Raw genomic sequence first — 20,853 nt, 5'->3', positions numbered from 1 at the left:
TAAGCCAGGCTAGATGATCTATTTTCATGTCGTGTTGGTTCAAGCATGACAATTCAAAATACGGGTTGTGTCATGCAGCCCATCATATCAAAGTATTAGACACGACACAAGCCTGTGGTCGTTTGGTCGCAAATGTTTTCATGTAAATTAAGTTGACAATGTAATTCTGTGGGCCCAAGTTAGTGTTCTGTCCTTCTTCAGTGATCCTTGGATTACCAAGGATTGATGTAATCTTGACATTCTACTTCTGCTTAATGAAACACGTGTCACGTAGACACGTTCGTGAAAAAAAAAGACACGACACAAGCCTAAAAGTTTAGGTGTCATGCGTTGGTTTGAGTCATGCTGCAAGCAGCCCTAAAATTACACGGCCGAAATCTAGCTCTAGCTAGAAAAATTTGTGGGTGAGACAAGAAATTTATGGGTGACTTAGGGAATTATGAGTAGAAAAAAAAATCTGGTCTATACAACTTGTTTTTTAACGGATTGGGTTTCTACGTTTTGTGCCTAATATTTCTTTATTCCATAAAGATTGCAGGCATATACTCTCTCCGTTTTAAATTATAAGACGTTTTGGTTTTTTTAAATACATAGTTTTTTTATGCACTTAGATATACACTATGTCTAGAGACATAATTAAAGTAAAGTGCGAAGAAAAGATAAAACATCTTATAATTTGGAATGGAGGGAGTAATAAAAATCATCAAACAATCGAATGTGAATTATACCCTTTTATTGTCTCATATCAAATGCTACAAATTACGATCGAAATTGCTGTCTAAACTATTATATTGTATTGACCAAGATAAAGTGACAAATAAAGACAACCGAAAGTAACAACAGCATTAACCAAACAGAAGCATCTTGATGTCACCGTTCATCTCCCTGCAGTCAAGTTTTCCTTTTCCCGTTTCATGATCATCATCAGCTGTATAATAAGGAACAAGTTGACTTCCAAAAAAAAGGAACAAGTTCAGGACAGGTCTTTCTTCATGCCACGGGCGTAAGAACTTGAGCATCCTTGTGCCATCCACCCAGCGGGAGCGGCGCCTTGAGGATGACGAGTTGACGACGGAGGTAATGACGTCATTATTCACGAGCGGACCGGCGAACGTCGGTGGGCCAAAGCCGTAGTCCACCTCCGAGAACCCGGCCTTGCTCCAGTCCGAGACATAGATGGACTCGTAGTTGAAGAAGGTCATGTGGAACGGGTCCTGGTCCGTCTCCTCCCTGGCGAACCGGAAGAACTCGCCTCCTGGATCATGTCGATGGCCTCCATGATGATAGACGAGACGAGTACCTTCTCTACTGGCGAAGAAGCAGAGCTTGACCTCGGTGCTGCCGTGCTGGGCTGCAGGTTGAGCGCCCGGGTGCGGCACTGCCAGAGCTCGGCCGTGAGCACGTCGAAGCCGGAGCAGAACTTGCCGCTGTGGGCCTTTACTGCTTCTCGAGGCCGTCGATGTAGCCCGTGTTAAAGCCGAGGACGACGTAGTCCAGCGCCACCAGAACGGGGAGCTCCGGCAGCGGACCGGGCTTGATGCTGGGGGTTGGGGAACTTCTTCTCCCGGTCTCAGACGGGCTTCACCTTCTCGTGTACTTTTTTTCGGAATTTCTAAATATCTTCTAGCAGATTTCTTGTGTTGTTTTCTTCCACTTTTGTATGGTTCAGATCTTCATTAAGATTCGTGTTTTTTTGTACAGGCTTGCCTAAATAACAATGGGCCTGTTCCTTCTGTTCTTCTGGCTCACTTAGGTCTCCCGCTGGTTCAATTCCATTTCGTATTCTTGAGGTGTCACGGCGGCTGCGAAGCTGTCCGCAGCGGCAGCGGTTGCGGCGGTGGTGGTGTTGGCTTCGGCGGAGCTGTCGGCGCCGGCGGAGTTGTTGTCGGCATCGGCGGAGCTGTCTGCGGCGGCGTTTCGCCAAATCGATGGAACGCCGCCGTACTAGTTCGTACGTGCTACCGGTGCCCGGCCGTCGTCGCACCACCGCCGTCATCATTGATGACCGATTCTGTGCTTCTTCTAATCTCCGCGCTGTACTGCCTGCCGTTGTCGTTGGTGGGTTGGGCGGAATCCGGCACCATTCCAGTGATCAGGAGCTGCCGGAGTTGACACTGCAGCGCACTGTCCCTGTCCTCTCCGGACTCCGGCAGTGCCGCCGGTGGTCGTCACACAGTCACAGCAAGACTGGCCGAACAACATGCTGTGCGTAGCCGAGCTTCTCGTCTCTTGGCATCTGGTGTGAACAGGATATGCACTCGTCGAGGTCGTGCATGTGAGCTACATTTGCAGTATACGTTCTGGTTCTGTACATAGCCATTCTGGGAACTATAATAACAAAAGGGAGACATGTACATTTCAACAAATTGGTGGAGCTGCTAATTGTACATTATATTTAAACATTTCCGTATCACAGATTCTTCCTTGTCTGTGAGGCTAAAACAATATTATTTGCTGGCTTAAAATAAGGCCATAACATGCACAGTACCTCTTCATTCTTATACAAATGGAAAGATTCAACAACAGAATTTTTGCCTTGTCCTGTCAGAACAAGAGCTTGGTTCTGCAGAGCCTCTGATTGATTGAAGGTTTTGGCTTTTGAGTACAACCATCATATCCTACATCAGCTCTGCTCTGATGCTGTAAGAAGAGTAGCATGTAAGGATAGGTAGGTTGGTTGTTGTTAAACATAGAGTAGATAAATAAAAAGAGCAATCCTAACATTTTTTTAAAAGAAACATAAACGTATTAACCAAAGTTATATTACCCCGTTCGTTTGGCTGATAAGCCATGGCTGAAAGTACTATTGACTGATTTGGTGTGAGAGGAAAACACTGTTCCAGCTAAAAAAACAAACTGAAAAATACGAATTATAAGACAAGCGAACATAACCATTATATCAGGGAGTTAAAAAGAAATGGATGTTACAGCGATTCTCATAACCTGTGGTTATATGCCTATCTTTATACTATGAATCCTGGGACCAAAAGCTGGCCCGCGAGAGTGGCCATGTCGCCAGCTGTTCCCGGATTGAGCGATCATTTTTTAAAAAAAACTCTTGAATTTTAGGCGAATCAACCCGCCTCCTCTCATTTTTTTTTAAGCCGTCCCGCAGAGGTGTACCCCAAGTCTCCGAGCCTAGCGCAACTCTCATTTTTTTTTAGCCGTCCCGCAGAGGTGTACCCCAAGTCTCCGAGCCTAGCGCAATTCCCTGTCTCATCTCTCTCCTCTTTCTCTTTCCCGGCTGCCGCCGCACCGCAGTGCTCGCTGCGCGCGCCTCCCTGCTCGCCACCGTCGCTGGAGCGCGAGGTCCCTACCATCTCGACGCCGTTGCTGGAGCGCAGGGAAAGAGAAAGCGCGGAGGAGCGCAGGTCCCGTACACGGAGGAGTGCGCCCAGATCTGCGGAAGCGACGGCGAGGGCGTGTGGCCATGGAGACATGGCGGTTGACGCGGCGGTGCTCGCGTGCTCGGAGCAGCAAACCGGAGGCGCCGATATGAACCGAGGGTACGACCGGGAAGCTTCTTCTGTACCTTATTAGGCTTAGCTTCTTTCCCTTCTCCTTCCCTCAAGTTTGGTGTGCCATGTAGAGGGAGGTCCTCCGCGTGGATCTCGGCGACGGCTGTTAGATCCACGACGAGCACCACCAGATCCATGCCTGAGGATGAGGAGCGGTGCCATGGCGGCGGAGAGCTACGGTGAGGTCAGGAGCGAGGCGCGCCTGTGCTGGCGAGTAGCACACAGTAGAAGCCTGACTGCACCGCACTGGACCACTTCTACTTCCGCTCCTCTACACCTCCCGCTGCCTCCATTGTCCGGCTCCACAACCTCTCCACCAAAGCCATCTCCTATCTGGTGCGTGATCTGTGCCTCCATCAATCCATCTCCATTCAAGAGTATGCCTACTCTGAATGATCGTACTCCACATGACTGAGAGGCTGCAAACGGGTCACTACATAGTGAGTTTGTGAGTGCATCTATGATTTTTACCTATATGTACCTACTGATTAGTTTTTTGTTTTGATTTCCTGCTCTCTTAGGTCATTTCTCATTAAAGTGGAGGACACTGCAAGGACGGATTGGTGTCTTTCCCCACTGCTCTGAGCTTCCTGTCCAGGATTTCAGAAGGCATGTCTGCCGCTGCTGGGATCGTCTTTTGGTTATTGCTGCGTTTCTAAAGAAATCTGCTATACATACAAATTTGGACTCAGTTTGATAGTAAGGGGGCTAAGGTTTAAGTTACACTTATGAGATTAATTTTCATGATATGTGGGCCGTATTAGTATGTCATATTACTATTTTCATCATGGAGATTCAGATCCACTTCTCACATAATGTTATTATTTTGTTAACCAGGTAACTTGTGATTTCTATCAAGGGCCTATGACCTATCCAAGCACAGCACGACATTTTTTTAGTATTCATCAGGCTGCTGGTGCTCTTCGGAAGATTCAGATCATAAACATTTTTTTCTTTGTTCAGTTCTCAACTATATATTTGTGCTACATCTAAATGAACTGGTCCATATGTCCTGTGCCACGGCAACGCCGCGGGTTTTTTCTAGTAATAGGTTTATTCTATGGGCCACAAAAAAAAACTTGAGTTAGAAAAGGGAAAATTCTAAGATAACTATATATGATTTGTATCACAGAACAGCATGCAAACTCCGAAAAGGAATAAAGAGGTTGCACAATGACCAGATACTGCCAAAGTCCAAATATTGAGAACATCATATTATAAAAGAACTTTGCTGGTTAGCTGACCTGTCTAATTGTAGAGAGATTCATCTGGAAAGATATCCCGGCCATCCGCACAATGTGTTGCAACTAGGAGTTTTGCATCCTTTTCCCAGGAGTTTTGCACTGATATTCACTACTGCATCTGCACCTCTAATCTGAAGAACTAGTAGTTCTTCTCTGTTTCAGCTAAAACCAAACAAATCTCAGATTTTTGCATCTCCAAGTCTCTCTAGAGGTCCATCCGTTTCAGCCCACTGCTGCGGCGCACTTGTCCTCATAGGAGTCGAATGGGCCAAAAATGATTTTTGCAGGCCCAATTACGCACTTGCTGACAAGAAGCCCATGGAGGAGGCCGCCGCGACGGTCGTCGTAGAAGCGGCGCCCCGCCGTGTGTGAGGGTGAGAACCGAACAAGGGCGGCGGCGAGGAAGAAGAAGGTGAGATGAGACACTACATCTGCTCCAACGCCATCTCCATCACGATCTCCTTCACCAACGGCATCTTCGAGAAGGTAGCCGCGGAGGCAGCCAGGCTCGGTCGATAGGCGGCACATCCAGACCTCTGTCAGCCTCTTGCGACAATGCAACTTGCGAGCTCGCCAGGGTCTCTGCGGGCATCGAGGTCGTCACCAGGTTCTCCTTCTCTTAGGTTGCCATCCTCTGGCCTCCCGTACTTGCAATGGTAGTTGGGTGCTTTTGTTTGTTCTGGCTCATTTAAGCAGCATAAGTGAAACTGTGAATGAAATTGGACGCTCGGCTAGGAATCCCAAAGCCAATTGGGTTTCTCACTTTCCGCATCATGTATTTCTCTCTTCGTGTGCAGCCTGGTTGCCACAAAGACATAGTCAGTTTGAGCTAGAGGCTGCTTTCTTACAGTATAATTTTAACTGTATTGTATTCTGAACCTGTAGTCATTTGAAATGCATATGCCTAATCTTTCAAGCCATTTGTTTTTTATTTTATTCTTTGATCCATAATCAATATGAGGATGTGGGGCATAAAGTATGCTACAAATGACATGCCCACTACTGTGGAGATTCAAACATTTCATATCTTATAAGAGGGTAGATTTCAGTTAGTGCCAGTGACTACATACATCTACAGCATATTCTAATCCACCTTCAGCTGTGATCATTGCTCTTGCAAATAACTGCAGTTGGTGCCTTCGCAAGCATTTCTTATCTTAAGAAGGTAAATTTGCATGGCATCTGTCGACAAAAGATGCTCGGCAGTCCTCCGAGGGGTATCCCATGAAGATATATTGATCGGTGGAGGTGCGCGTAATCAGGAACCGGATAGTAACACAAGGCGCGGAGACAACAATTTAGACAGGCTCGGGCCGTCTGATCGACGTAATACCCTACGTCATGTGTCTTTGGTGTATTGTATTAAATATTAGATCTATGTAGATTGATGTCCACTAGGGGACCCCTGTCTCTCCTTATATACTCTGGAGGGTAGAGTTACAAGGAAAGTATCCTATTTGATACTATATAATATCTTGCGGTGCATGTCAAACAGTGCCGTGCACGCCTTGATCTTGTGGGTTGGCCCACCTCTGATGATGTGGTCCATGTCTTGTCTTGTGAATACCGGAGGCCATACCCCCACAGCTAGTCCCCGAGCCTGACAGTAGGTGACGTAGTCACGTGGTGCCAGGGTCAGAAAGTAGAAAACCAGCCAAGCATGTAGCCAGTCCTCGGGTGTAGCCTCGAAATGAGAAAAGCGCACATTCACCGCAAGGTGAAGTGTGCCCATTTAGTCCCCGAGCCTGTTGGAAGATGAAGAATGAATCTTGTAGCAGGGTCAAAGAAAAAGAAGTCTGAAAGCTTTGCCGATGTCATTCGACATGCGCATATCAAGACCCCAGACGTGTTGTCCAAGATCAGCACCCTGATCCGAACAACATGGAGCAGCTTAATAGCACACCGATGAGACGTAGCAAGATCCGACCACCAAGGGTGATGTCCGAGCACCGAGGAGTTCCCGGCTTAGCTGGCGATGTTCGAGCGCCGAGGAGTCCCCGGCGTAGCTGGCGATGCCCGAGCACCGAGGAGTCCCCGGCGTAGCTGGCGATATCCGAGCACCGAGGAGTTCCCGGCGAAGCTGACGAGGTCCGAGCACCGAGGAGTCCTCGATGTAGCTGGCGATGTCCGAGCACCGAGGAGTCCCCGATGTAGCTGGCGATGTCCGAGCACCGAGGAGTTCTCGACGTAGCTGGCGATGTCCGAGCACCGAGGAGTCCTCGGCGTAGCTGGCGATGTCCGAGCACCGAGGAGTCCCCAACGTAGCTGACGATGTCCGAGCACCGGCGTGGCTGGCGACGTTCGTGCGGTGAAGTGTGCCCACTTACTCCTCGAGCACGAAGAATCCGAGCGTCGAAGAGTAACCGATGTAGCTGGCGATGAAGCACGAGCGACGATCAGTCTAGTCAACTGGTCGGCAGCGAAGTGAGCATTGAGTAGAAGCGACCGGCGAACAGTCCAATCAACTAGTCGGCGACGAAGTCGATGAACCTAGCGATCCGACCAGTTGATCGGTGAAGTCCGAGCACCATGTGATCCGATCACCTGGACGATGATCCTGCAATACAAATATGTAGAACGGGTAGTACATGATGTAAAAATATATGAACTCTGGAGGGAAATCAGCAATGGCGATGAAATAGCATATGTAGCTCGGCGATCAGTTGGTGTGAAGATGTAATTATATTTAATATAAACCGTTCGACCAGTTAGTGTGTAGCTAAGTCTTCAGCCCTAGGTAGCCTGTTAACCATAACGTCGAGCGCGGAGCCCGTGCACGTGTAGGAGGAACAGACGTGACCAAGGAACCGTAGCCGACCATCTATAATGCAGAGCGCGGAGCCCGTAGCACGTGTAGGGAGGCGTCCGAGCATCAACATGACTGTTTGGGGGTTTAGAAAATCGTTTGGAGAGCAAACATGGAGAAAACAGCTCGGAGAAACATTATGGTGATATACGAAGATTGGTCATTACTCCCTACTCGAAAGTACAAATGACGAGCCGTTTGTTGCATTGACAAGTTAACTTGATTATATTCCCATCCATGTATAGTATGCACCGTGAAATGGTGCATAATGATACAGGTTTGCACGAAACTTCTCCATCATACCAATTCCTGGATGACTGTTAGTCTTCTGGACAGTTTCTACTAATATGGTCATAACTCTTTATTGTGAAGTCCAAATGATGCTGGGTTTGTTGCATTGGAAAATAGGCTTGATGAGCTTTCCATCAAGTCCTCGTTGACTCCTAGAGACTTTGGGAACCAAGAGTTATGACTTTCTTTGTGGTGACCCGAACATGAGCACTAGTTGGTCTGCACCTCGTCGTCCGATCATTGCACTTGTTCTCCATGTTTGTGGCTTGCTCCACTTCATGTGCGAACCTAGGAAACATCAATTTAGGACAATCAGGTAGTATACCATTCTTAGATATGGTGAAATCATAACCAGTTAGGAATGCCTTCACCTGATCTTGTATCTTTTTGGCGCGGCTCCGTGTAAGTGGACCATGATTACATTCATTTGTGTTAGACGGTGAATGCCCCACATGTTCCAACACATGATCAGCTAGGATGTCCTCGTCATCCTCCCCCTCTTGAAAAGGAGTCGTCCTCGACTATGACTCTTCTGATCCAAGGAATTGTGCTAGACCATCGACTTGTAGTATTGTGATAACACTACTACACTCGCACCCATTACAGCTGTGTCGTAACCCACATCGCAGTCCAATTTCAGCCTCGGCAATAAGTTATCGGTAGTGATAGTCGTAGCCATCACCGTCACTATCTCAGACCGACTAGGAAGTACACAACACCGCCGCATTGGGTTATCAACCGTCCATGATAAGGTCCTTACTTCCGTTGCATCGGGGCATGACTCGCCTTTGTCGGTATGCACTAACACCGCCGTATGGCCTATGATCTGTCTGTGATTAGATCCTTATTCTGTCGCATTGAGGCCCGACACACCTGTGTGGGTATACACTAACACCGCCGTATTGGCTTATGATCCGTCTGTGATCAGGTCCTTGTTTCTGTCGCATTGGAGCACGACCCACCTGTGTCTAGGCGAACATCACCGTCGCTTCAGTGTATGAACCGCCTGGTCATAGGGCATGGTCACCGTCGCTTTACAGTACCATCCGCCCGTGATGATCCTTTAGTCGGTGTTGGTTTATTAAACGATTCGGCGGTGATATACTATTGACCACTGCTGCATCAGACGGATAGTGGCGGTGATGGCATCCGGTTTTCACAATTTATTCACTAATTCAGCTGAGCCTTGATAACTTACTCAACACACACCATACAGATAAAATCATTACACACCATTCATCATGTCCACAACGAAGAGTACTTTTTATATAAAACAATCGACACTAACATAACAATTGTGTCAACTGATGAATTAACACAAGCGGTACATAGATAGCAGAATAAAGGTTCTGCTCCCTACAGACTTACATAACCAAAACGAGGTAGATGTGCTCCACTCCTTCAGATTGGCACTCCTGCTTGCAAGGCAAAGCTTCCTTCGGATTGGTAGGCAATGCACCATGGAACCCCTCTTCTTCCTCCCTTAGCCAATGCAGGAAAATTATTCAAAACCACCCAGACTCCTACTGCTGCACAAAGAAGCAGAATTAATGATATTTAACACTCAATTCCTTTAGTGACCAAGCCCTAATTGGCCTATATATAGAATCAACACGACTACCTACCTGAACAAAAGCATGGTGTAATAACAAAATACAGCATATGCACCTTTACTGCTTTGCTAATGACTCCATGAACAAGGGAATATAAGGAAGATAGTGAGGTCCGCCGCTCATACATAATAGTTTCTAGGTACTTCTAGGATAGCCGATGGCCCGGGCAGGGAGGACCTGGACTTTACTGCGGTTCATGTCATATGCAAGCAGTGTTTTGTCCTCCCCAACAAGGAAAATCAAATTCCATTCTGGATGAACTGCAATCACTCTGTAGGCCGCATCACAATCACCTTATGCTTCAATGTCTATTTACTAGTACCATAGTCTTCAAGGATCCAGATTGAGTGCTCATACCTATTCAAAGTATCAGCAGTACATAAACATAATTGACCCTGAGCTTCATGGATGGAGATTGCATCACCAGTTGGCCTATGAATTTTCCTCCATGTCTTTCCCTCCATATCAACAACTATCTGGGTGAACTCCAGCATGTGCATAAAACCATTAACAAGCACACCTTTCCCATATGTGGATACTACAATACCCTCGCCCCATTCAGATTCTTTAAAGATCACTCCAGTTTTAGATGAGTAGATGTTGACACCTAAGGAGTCATCATCGTTGATCCCATATTCAAACACATGGAAGTGCGAGGAGACTGTCGGATCGAACCCCAAGCGAGCTGAACCCCAAGAATGGTTGCTACCCGGCAGTAGCAACCATTTCTTAGTCACCAGATTGCAGACAACATAGCAAAACCTAGAGTACTAAAAGAGGATGAGGCCCCGGGAGCAATCTGTGATCATGACATCCTAAATAGGGAAGGGTAAGAAGGACAAGGAGGGGTATTCACCATTGACGCTGGTGAAGCTGTGTTTGCATTTCCAGCTACGGTAGAAGAATTCGACGAGAATCTGGGGTAGCTCCTTACGGTACTAGGATCCCGAGATGAGGCTATTCCAGGAGCGACAGATACACTTGCAGCTGCACAAGGAGCGGGCGGTGAGGCGGCTGAGGATGAGGACCAAGACATGGTCTGTGAGGATGGTCACTTCATTCCTCTTGTTGGGGGCCTGCTCCTCCATCTTGACGAGGATCTGGTGGAGCAGGGACGGCGATGGAAGCGGCGGCGCTGTCGCCTAAATCAGAGAAGGAGCGACTGTAGGGATGTGTTTGTGAGCTCATTAATAATCAGATGGAAGCTTCATTCATACTCAGATGAGTGAAGGGAATAAAATCCAAGAACAATGCATAAGGGAAGTGCGAAAGGATTACCATTGCCTTTGAATCTTGTGGCATTGAGCTTGAGCGGCGACGGCGATGATGAGTACCAGTCTGGTCACCGGTGGATCTATGTTGTCTCCCTGCCGGTGAGGCGTACCGGCGCGAAGCACTCGCTTGTCGGCAGTGACTGGCAGCTTGCATGCCGCTGAGTAGGAGAGGGTTCACGAAGTTCAGCACTGGGGACTAGGAGCGGCGATGAGGAACTGCAGCACTAAGGAGGAGAAAGATACGGTTGGGAGCGTCCTTTGTAAGCATCTATACCAGATGCGGGAATGCAAATTTCTACAAAACTTTGTAAATACACGTGGGAGTGACGTGTAGGACTCACGCACGGGCTTGTAAATTGAGGAAAGCGGCGGTGAAGGCTACCGGCGGTGGTTATTGGGAGATGTTAGCACCTACTAACGACGGACGTGTCATACGATCTACGAACTCTAAGACGCACAAATAGAACGTTCAAGTGACAACAAACAGAGATGAACTCAAAGTAATAACTACTAAATATTATGAACATTTTAATCAGAATGCAGAGGCATGTTACAATCGACCTACTTGCGGGGAGTGTTACGAATGATGTCCTCTACATCCACAGCGGCTAAGACGCCATCGCCCATGGTGGAGAACTCGCCGATCAGGTTCTCGCGCAGCCGATAGCTCATCTCTCCTGAGAACCCCAGCTCCACCATGGTTAGGTCCTCACCCAGCCAAAGCTAGGCAGCGGCCATGGCCAAAGCGGCCCTAGGTGAATGTAGTACGTGGCTACCTCCATGACCAGCGGTGGCACGGTGCGGAGGAGGCGAAAGCACGCGGACGGCGTTGCCTGCTGCCGCGTGGAGGTCCTGGTAGCGCCTGTTGCTCTCGGCCGCCATCCGAGAGGAGACACGGGCATTGTCCTCAGCTACCTAGCGAAGGCGGATCGCCTCTGCCACCTCGCCCTGCGCTGTAATCAGCTACTCCTGGACAGCTGAAAAGGAGACAAGAAAACACTACAACTGAAGACACGACGTCGCACGTAGTGAAAGAGCAAGATCATATCGTGCTGAATGCCTTACTAGCGAGGCACGCCTGGGCCTCGGCGGCGGCAAGCTCCGCCATAGCCGTTTCCCGCTTCACGGCGGCAATGGAGAGGCGCAGCCGGTCCGCCTCCTGGCTCTCCTCACGGAGGGCGAAGGTGGTCACGTCTAGCTGCTCCACCAACTCGAGGACATCATCCGCCCCCCGTCGTCATCGTTGGAGATAGCCGGAAGCGGGGACCGGCTCTTCGGTGGCGGCGTCGCCGAGCTGCCCTCCCCGTCCCGTTGCAGCATCGGCCGAGCAGGGACAACCTCCGGTGACTCTTCCATTGGGCGCTTCATTGCCCGATCTGCCATTGGATGAGATCTGAAAGATGGGCTGTTGAGGCGGAACGCCGGACGAAGAAGATAGAACGAGAAGATAGGTAAGTGTAACGAGTGTAGAAAGGAATTGTGTACTTGCTTCCCCGCCTTAGCCTTCGCTTTTATAGAAGGATGGGCGAGATAAGCGCCCATTGGAGTTTCCTTCGATTGCACTGAGCGAGATCATGAGTTAAGGCGAGGCCATGTCTCGCACGATCTTAGTGGAGCACGCTTCTCCCGGCGGAAGTAATGGTGATGGAATGGTGTTGGAAGTTGGGCGGAGAAAATTGACTTGACCACGTGGCTCGGCCCCTCTAGCGCTAACCACGCGGTTTGGGGGAGACGGTTATTTTGAATTATCTTTTGTAATGCCAAAGGTGGGTAATTTACATGCAAAATCAGGGGGTTCACACGGTTTACGCGGTTCATACGGTTTATACCGTTGGGGCCTCTAATTATTAATATTAGGATAGGAAGATAAGATTCTTTCATTCTGAATTTTTGTCACATTTTCATACACGGTTTACACGGTTCACATGGTTTGGAGGATGATGATTGACTTCCCCGAGACATTCGACATCCCCGCACCGCGGAACCGTCAAGAACAGAGCGATCATAAAATTCCAAGAGGGTTTTTTGAACTCACCTTGCTCCACTCCGATCCCCCTCCCCAGTGCACCGCTCTGCCATGACGTCGCTCCCTGGCCCGAGGATTCGTCTTTTGCCGCCGCCACGCGTGTCCTCATTCCATGGAGAAGCTCCCGACGGATATGGTTGTTGAGATTGCTAGCCGCATCGCTACGGCTACAGCGAATCCCATGGAAGATCTTGGCAGACTGCGGGCTTCCTATTCGCAGATGCGTAGGGTGTGCGGCAACGCCGTAGTGGGATGGAGCATAGCACTGCGGCGGGTGCTGCTGCGTGGCAAGCAACTTGGGACCTGGAACGGGTTCTATGACCATGAGTACCACCATTGTCATCACCAGGCTTGCTAGCGTTGGCAATCCAGAGGCCTGCTTCTACGCTGGTATGTGCACCGTCTTCGTGGAAGACCGCAACGCGCTCATGCTGTGGCTCAACATGCTTGAGCGCTCCACTACGATAGGCCATGATGTTGCTGTATTTGTTCTCTCCCTTGTGCTCCACAGGTCCAATAGCGGTACCGGCAACAACAACATTGCCCGACGGTTGTTGAGGAAGGTCGAAGGTGATGAAGCGAGCCTGGCGGCAAATATGACGTGGAAGAACAAGAAATGTACACGGCGCCTCCAACAGGCCATGTTCATGTTGCAGGACTTGGCTAGGCGGTCGGTACCGGGTGAGTCTAGTCCTCTGCCTCCTCTGGCCATGCCGGTGCGTTGCCAGGACGGACATCAGTGCGGAGGCGGAGGCTGCGGCGACCATGTAGGATGGAAAGTTTGGGAGGAGTGGGCTATGTTCTGCAGTGAGGAGTGTAGGACCCGCAATGAGTGTGATAGGTTCTTCAGAAGAATGTGGTAGATTTTGCGCAGATCAATGTTGATATGTATATATCTGGATGACGGGGATTTGTATGATAAACTCTTCATTCTCCTCAATACAATGATACGCAAGTATGATTCCTTTCTAAACTCGTTACGGTTACCATCCTTCTCGTATGATGTGGATCAGATTCCCTTGCACATGTTTTCAATTTCTTAATACAAGTTACTCAAGTCATCTCCAATTTCTTAACACAGCAAACCAATTTGCAAATAACCAAGGCAAATACTTCCACCCTAGCACCATCTCAGTGAGGTGCTTTATCTCACGTCTGTGTAGCCAAGGAAAATACTACGACACTTAAAAAATGGAGTAACAAGCATCACAACCATTTAGTTATTAATTGTTTTTAAGGCAGAAACTATATATAAATGACACAGTAACAAGCATCACAATAATTTCATTGATAACTTCAGTTACATTGGTCCATTTGCAAACAAAACAAAGATGGCACACAAGTTTAGCTGAAATAATGACATCATCCATCATTGAGGAAATTAACATGTCCATAGACAAGCAAACAACATTGGTCCATTTAAAATGCATAACAGAGAGATACATCAAATGTAGCTTTATTTACTGCTCTGCTAATGAATCCGAGAATAAGGGAACATAAGGAATATAGTATGGTCTGCAACTAAACTCTTTTCTAATGGTACGTCTACCATACCGAAAGACACGGGTAGAGATGACACGAACTCTTCTGCGGTCCATGTCATATGCGATGATTGTTCCATCCTCCCCAGTAAAGAAAATCAAATTCCATTCTTGGGTAATCACTATGCACTTGCCAAAAAAATCTGGGTAACCAAATCTAATATTAATCCTTCCAAACACGATCCGCGTGATGACCGCATGCCTCAGTGTCCAATTATCAGTACCATAGTCTTCAAAGATCCAGATTGAAAGCTTGGATTCATTGGGACCATCAATAGTACATATAGACAAGTGACCTTGAACTTGATGCAAACCTAAATGATGCAAACATCACGATCATCTTCTTCCATCACAACAAGGTGTTTGAATCTATAATCATATAAACCAAGTAGCAGCCTTGTATGTGCAAACCTAAATGATTTGGAATCAAGTTTAGCTTTCACCTTGCATTGATGCTTAGACCTATCGATGAGTGTTGATGTCCTTGGCACGGTCTCATCATCCTCCCTCCCTTTAAGAAAAGTCGTCCACGACTTTTGTTTACCTGAAAACAGCCGAGACAAAAAAGAGGGTGGATGTATTTGACAATTCCAATAATCTTTTATTTTGTTTTGGTCATTTGTTCCTTTATGATTCACATTCATATTATTTCCTTTTCCAAGTAAGAAACATTCTATCAAGTTTGGCGAACCTGCAAATAGCTTCGAAGATGGGAGCACATGAATTTCTTTCAAACCAATCATTTGATTCATGTTATTGTATTTTATCTTTGCAATTTCAAGCTTCTCATCAAATGGATGTTGAGCATTCATGGCATTCCAAAAATTATTGAGGCACAATTTATTCATGGGTTTAGAAGTATACCTTTCAAACTCAATGCTCCAGGATGTGGGTGAACAACTTTTGTGTGCACGGGCATTGCTTTGCCCATGATTTCTTTCTTTCAGTGGAAGGTATGAACATGGTGACAACATTAATTGTTCAAAATAACAAGCACCAAGCAATTGTTTTATCTCAAAAGATTTATCACTTGGTTTATCACTCAACATTTTTGACTCTAAGTCAGCAAGCTTGTCATATGTTACACAAATTGCATGAACATGGAAGGTACCTACGACATGTTCTCCAATCAAAACAAATGTAAACTTGCAGCTATGAGCAGTATTGAAAGAACTCAAGGAAGTTATCACAGAAATTTTCTCAAGCATTTTATCAATATTGATAGGCATGTTAAGCATAGTATAACACAAACATCCAGTAGGAGATATCCTTGCAAACAAATCAGCACATGTAACCAACTGAACAAGGTGAAGTTTGTCGATATATGAAGTGTTGCAAGGATCATTCAAAGCACAAACACTCTCATCAAAATGAAATTCAACACTTGTATCAACATGAGATTCAATCAAATTAGCACAAATGTTTTGATTATGTTCTATCGCTGAAATAATAATATCACAAGTACTCACCATTATGTGTCGGAAATTCAGATTTGAATTATTTTCAATACCTTTTATGTTTTCTGATGGTGCAAGTATCATGGATTGCACCTCTAAAACCTTACCGTTATCCATGTCATGGTTCAGGTTTTGGACAGCACCCAATTGGTTTGAATGGATGGATACCTTCTCTCAACAAGTATGTTGGCATCATGAGCAGCCATCTCTTCCTTATTCTCATTACAAACCTGCACATTTGGAAAGAGAGCACTTGAAGTAGAGATTAGGATGTTAGTTTCAAAAATATCATCACATGACTTGCATTCTAACTCTCTATTTTTCTGTGGTGTATCTCTCACACCGGCATTTTTTATATTCTCAACCTCATAGTGGGTGGAATCACACAACTCACTTTTGTTTTCACTCTCTCTCAGTTTGGCAATGTGGCTCTCATTCTCACATAGGTTTTGATGCACAATCACTTCAACATCTTGTGAAGCAACATATGCATATGTGTCGCTATCCATGGCCATCACTTGATCTTCCTCATCGAATATTGGGGACTGTTCATAATTCACCACATCATTTTCTACATGAGCCTGCATCACACAAGGAACAAGACTAGAAGAAGGTATTATCATGTTAGTAGTAAATAATTCCTCACATGATTCATCTTCTTTTTTGCTCAATTTTTGTGTATCTCTCTCACACATAATTTTGTGGCTCTCCTCCTCACATATGGTGGAATCTCTCATCTTTTCATTTTGAACTATCACACTCAATTTTGGTTGGTGGCACTCTTTCTCACATGGGTTTTGCTGTCCATAGGACCTTCCTCGTGTCTCTTGCTGAATTTTTCTTTTGGTGGACACACAATAATCTTCAACACCAATGAGCACACGGGGGCGAAAACTACGCCCACGAGCACCTCCATCATGCTGTCCACTATGGCCAAAGAGACCACGACGAGACTTGGTCGGGCTATGTTGTTGTGGAGTCTGCGTGCCCGCTATAGGAAGATGTTCATTGAACATCCTCTCCATGGCATGCAACAGCGAGTTTTCAAATTGACATAACTCAGCTCGTGATATCGGTGGTTCTTCTTTTCCATGTCGACCACCACGAACACTCAAATTGGATCCTGCCATGTTAGCACTTATGCAGGAAAAGTGGAATAGGTAAATTTGTGGAATCACACAACCTCACCTCTTACTTACCAATGTTCTTACTCGTTCTCAAGGACTGTGAGTGTGCTAAAGTGGCAGTACCGCATCTGTGGTTAAGCGATTGAAAGGATTACAAGACGAGAAGTTCGGTTTCAGGTTTTTGTGGAGCTATAGGTGGCTGTCAAGGAATGCTATGGTACTGTAACAAAGTGACATAAACTGTTCAAACAATATGTAAATGTTGCTGTTCAGTGCACCACAAACCTGAAGTTATAGATATGAAACTTGGAGTTACACAATCCGCAACACAACCCCTTTCACTTCTCTTCTCTTCTTTTTTTTCTTTTTTTTTTGACTCTTTCTTTCACTTTCCCTTTTTTGTCTCAGATTTTTTTTTCAGCAAACACAAGATAACATTTCAGGGGTACAGATAAAAACTAAATAAGAGTGCGGCGGAAGAACAACTAGATGAGCGCAAACGACACGAGATTAACAGTACCAACAAAAGGCTATAGGATTTTTTTGTGGCTTTTTAGTGGACTGTAGGATATGACAAAGCACAAATATATGTGATGGATAAAAACAGTAACTAATGGTAAACAAAAAGGATAGATAAGTGGGTGATAACAAACCCTACCGTGACAACAATAGCTCTAATACCACATGATAGGTACCGATATGAATCGGCAAGGGAATGGCCCGATCTTCACGACAGTAGGTTGAACAACAAAGGATAACTTGCTGTAGAAAATAGGGGGTAACTAGCTTTATACCTGACCAAGGTTGGATGCGACCAAGCGACAGGGAGAGAGACACCGAAACCTTGAGGACTTCGACTCGATCTCCGAACGATCGCAGAACCACAAACCGGGACTAATCCACACAATACGGCGCAGCCTAACTGGAAGTCGTAGAGCACAAAGTAGGGGACCTCAGAGAGATCTCTCACAAGCCCAAGAAGAACTCGTAAGAACAAAGGTGTGTAAGACACTCAGCGGAGCTCGACTGCAATACCATATCAGGTTCTCAAATGATCAAAAAGTTCCTAAAAGCTTAGAGGTAGGGGATACTTATACTGGGAACAACTCTCCTAGTTGGGTATGAAATGGACTTAAAGTTTCTGAAGTTACAGTAGGTGAAAGGCCTTCACGAGATGGGAATCCTTGGAGCCTCGCGCAGCAGTTTCAGCTTCTGGCAGTCTTTAGTAAATTGGTCATTACTCCCTACTCGAAAGTCCAAATGACGAGCCGTTTGTTGCATTGACAAGTTAACTTGATTATATTCCCATCCATGTATAGTATGCACCGTGAAATGGTGCATAATGATACAGGTTTGCACGAAACTTCTCCATCATACCAATTCCTGGATGACTGTTAGTCTTCTGGACAGTTTCTACTAATATGGTCATAACTCTTTATTGTGAAGTCCAAATAATGCTGGGTTTGTTGCATTGGAAAATAGGCTTGATGAGCTTTCCATCAAGTCCTCGTTGACTCCTAGAGACTTTGGGGACCAAGAGTTATGACTATTTCTTTGTGGTGACCCGAACATGAGCACTAGTTGGTCTGCACCTCGTCATCCGATCATTGCACTTGTTCTCCATGTTTGTGGCTTGCTCCACTTCATGTGTGAACCTAGGAAACATCAATTTAGGACAATCAGGTAGTATACCATTCTTAGATATGGTGAAATCATAACCAGTTAGGAATGCCTTCACCTGATCTTGTATCTTTTTGGCGCGGCTCCGTGTAAGTGGACCATGATTACATTCATTTGTGTTAGACGGTGAATGCCCCACATGTTCCAACACATGATCAGCTAGGATGTCCTCATCAATCAACAACTTGGGCACTCATGTCTTCTACAAGAAGGATGTTGCTTGGTTTGAGATCACAATGGATGATTGGTGGCCGGCAGTGAGTATGAAGATAGTCCAAAGCATCCATGATATCAACAGAAATATCTAGCCTTTGTGCAAGGCTGAGAGTATTGTTCAAAGTGGGCATGCCAGATTCTATATGGAGCCAACGATTCAAGCTACCATTTGGCATGAACTCAAAAACCAATGCCTTGAAATCATGACCTTGTTCATTGATGCTTGAGCAGCATGTGATGACCATCATGAGGCAGCAGTGGCGCACCGTTCTCAGGGCCTCATATTCGGCTACAAAACTTTTAGTAGAGCCTGATTGTTCAAGGTCAAAGACCTTTACAGCCACAGCAGTTCCCTCAGCTTGAAAAGCACATCTATAGACTGTCCCAAAGCTTCCTTTACCAAGCAAATTGGCTTATGAGAATCCATTGGCTCCATTTGATAATGCATGATAAGAAACTCTTTCATACTGTTCCTCAACTATTGGTGGTTCAAATGCATCCTTCTCCTTTTGTGCTTGCTTCCTGTAGATCAATTGAACGAGTGCAATAACAGTAGCTAATAATAAAAGTGCAAAGGTTGTTGGTAATGCTAATTAAGATACTTCAGTTTCCCTCTTCTATTCTTTTCCACAAAATCTGCCATGCATGGAACTAAATGAAGCTGGGGTATTCCTCCACAAAGCTTGTTATTTCCAGTGACTGATCACTGATATGTTAGCCAAATTTCTAAAAACCCCTTCTTTTGGCACTTCCCCCTGCAGATCATTGAAGGACAAATCCAACTTCCACATTGATGTCAAATTCTGCAGAGATGTAGGGATTTGTCCTGACAAATTGTTGTGTGCCAGGGACAATTGTTCAAGACCAAGAATACTTCCAAAGGCATCAGGAATAGAACCAGATAATTCATTCATTGACAGGTTGAGTGTAGTTAGAGCCTTGTTTAGATGATGTTGTATGCTTCTATTAAATAAGTTACTGTCCAACCGAAGTTCTTGTAGCACAACGCAGTTCCCAATACTTTCAGGTATCCGACCAGACAGCTGGTTCCTAGATAGAAATAGTTGGTTAAGGTTTTGTAAGCTACCGACCTGGGAGGGAAGAGGTCCTGATAGTGAATTATATGACAAGTCTAAGTAACTGAAAGAAAGTTCAAAAATCTCTCTTGGAATCGAACCGTTCAGGTGGTTCCTTGACAAAATAAGGGCAAATAAACTCTTCAGCTTCCCTATGATTGGTGGGATTGGCCCCTCTAGATTGCTACTAAATGCACTGAGGATAGCTAACTTTGAGAGATTTCCGATAGATGAAGGTATTTGGCCAGACAAGTTACTATTGTACAGATAAATATCAGTCAAGTTTCGTAGCTTGCCGATGCTATCTGGGATTACTCCGAATATGGAGGCATCATTAGCACCAAGGAATTCAAGGCCCACCAGATTGCCGATGGCCGAGGGGATGCTTCCCCAAATCCCAGTAGCGCTAAAGTCGAGGATTTGCAGTGTTGTTGAGAGATTTACTATTGAGCTTGGTAGGTGCCCAGTGAAACTGGCGTTGCCGAGCTGGCTGCAGTTTGACAGAGAAGCAATAAATTCCCACCCCTCCCCATCGTTAGCTTCTAAGGCCATGTTTAGTTCACCCAGAATCCAAACTTTGGCACTATGCAAAAAGAAGATTCCCCGTCACATCAAACTTTCGGTACATGGAGTACTAAATGTTGATGAAATCAAAAACTAATTACACAGTTTGGTTGTACTTTGCGAGACGAACGTTTTGAGCCTAATTACTCAACGATTGGACAATTATTATCAAATACAAACGAAATGCTACAGTGCGCTACAGTACCTACAGAATTCAGGCGGCGCCAAGTTTGGGTGCAACTAAACGTGGCCTAACATGTTGTTGAACAACCGTAGATGTTGCATAGCTTGTAATTTCCCCATGGTACGTGGCACATATCCACTAAGCATATTTTGTCCAAGGTGGAGTTGCTGAAGTAGTGTGAGGTTAGAGAGCGAAGCAGGGATGGGCCCAGTGAACTGGTTTACCATATAGTCAAT

General features: G+C 45.9%; 1 long non-coding RNA gene and 1 pseudogene across 4 annotated transcripts; one reads left to right on the top strand and one right to left on the bottom strand.

Moving 5' to 3' along the window:
- Positions 1–990: 990 nt before the first annotated feature.
- Positions 991–2,084, bottom strand: LOC136460292 (acyl transferase 9-like; annotated as a pseudogene).
- Positions 2,085–3,125: 1,041 nt separating this feature from the next.
- LOC136457753 (uncharacterized) lies at positions 3,126–6,238 on the top strand. Of its 4 annotated transcripts, none has more exons than XR_010759796.1 (4): positions 3,126–3,506; positions 3,590–3,854; positions 4,040–4,217; positions 4,356–6,235. It is a non-coding gene; the product is annotated as an uncharacterized lncRNA (long non-coding RNA). The 4 variants fall into 4 exon arrangements; XR_010759798.1 differs by having other exon boundaries at positions 4,040–4,127; positions 4,356–6,234; XR_010759797.1 differs by having other exon boundaries at positions 3,590–3,958; positions 4,040–6,238.
- Positions 6,239–20,853: the final 14,615 nt, after the last annotated feature.

This window comes from Miscanthus floridulus, chromosome 6 (genome assembly GCF_019320115.1).
Source record: "Miscanthus floridulus cultivar M001 chromosome 6, ASM1932011v1, whole genome shotgun sequence".
In the NCBI taxonomy this organism is placed as follows: Eukaryota; Viridiplantae; Streptophyta; class Magnoliopsida; order Poales; family Poaceae; genus Miscanthus; species Miscanthus floridulus.
This window is presented reverse-complemented; position numbering and strand designations above follow the sequence as displayed.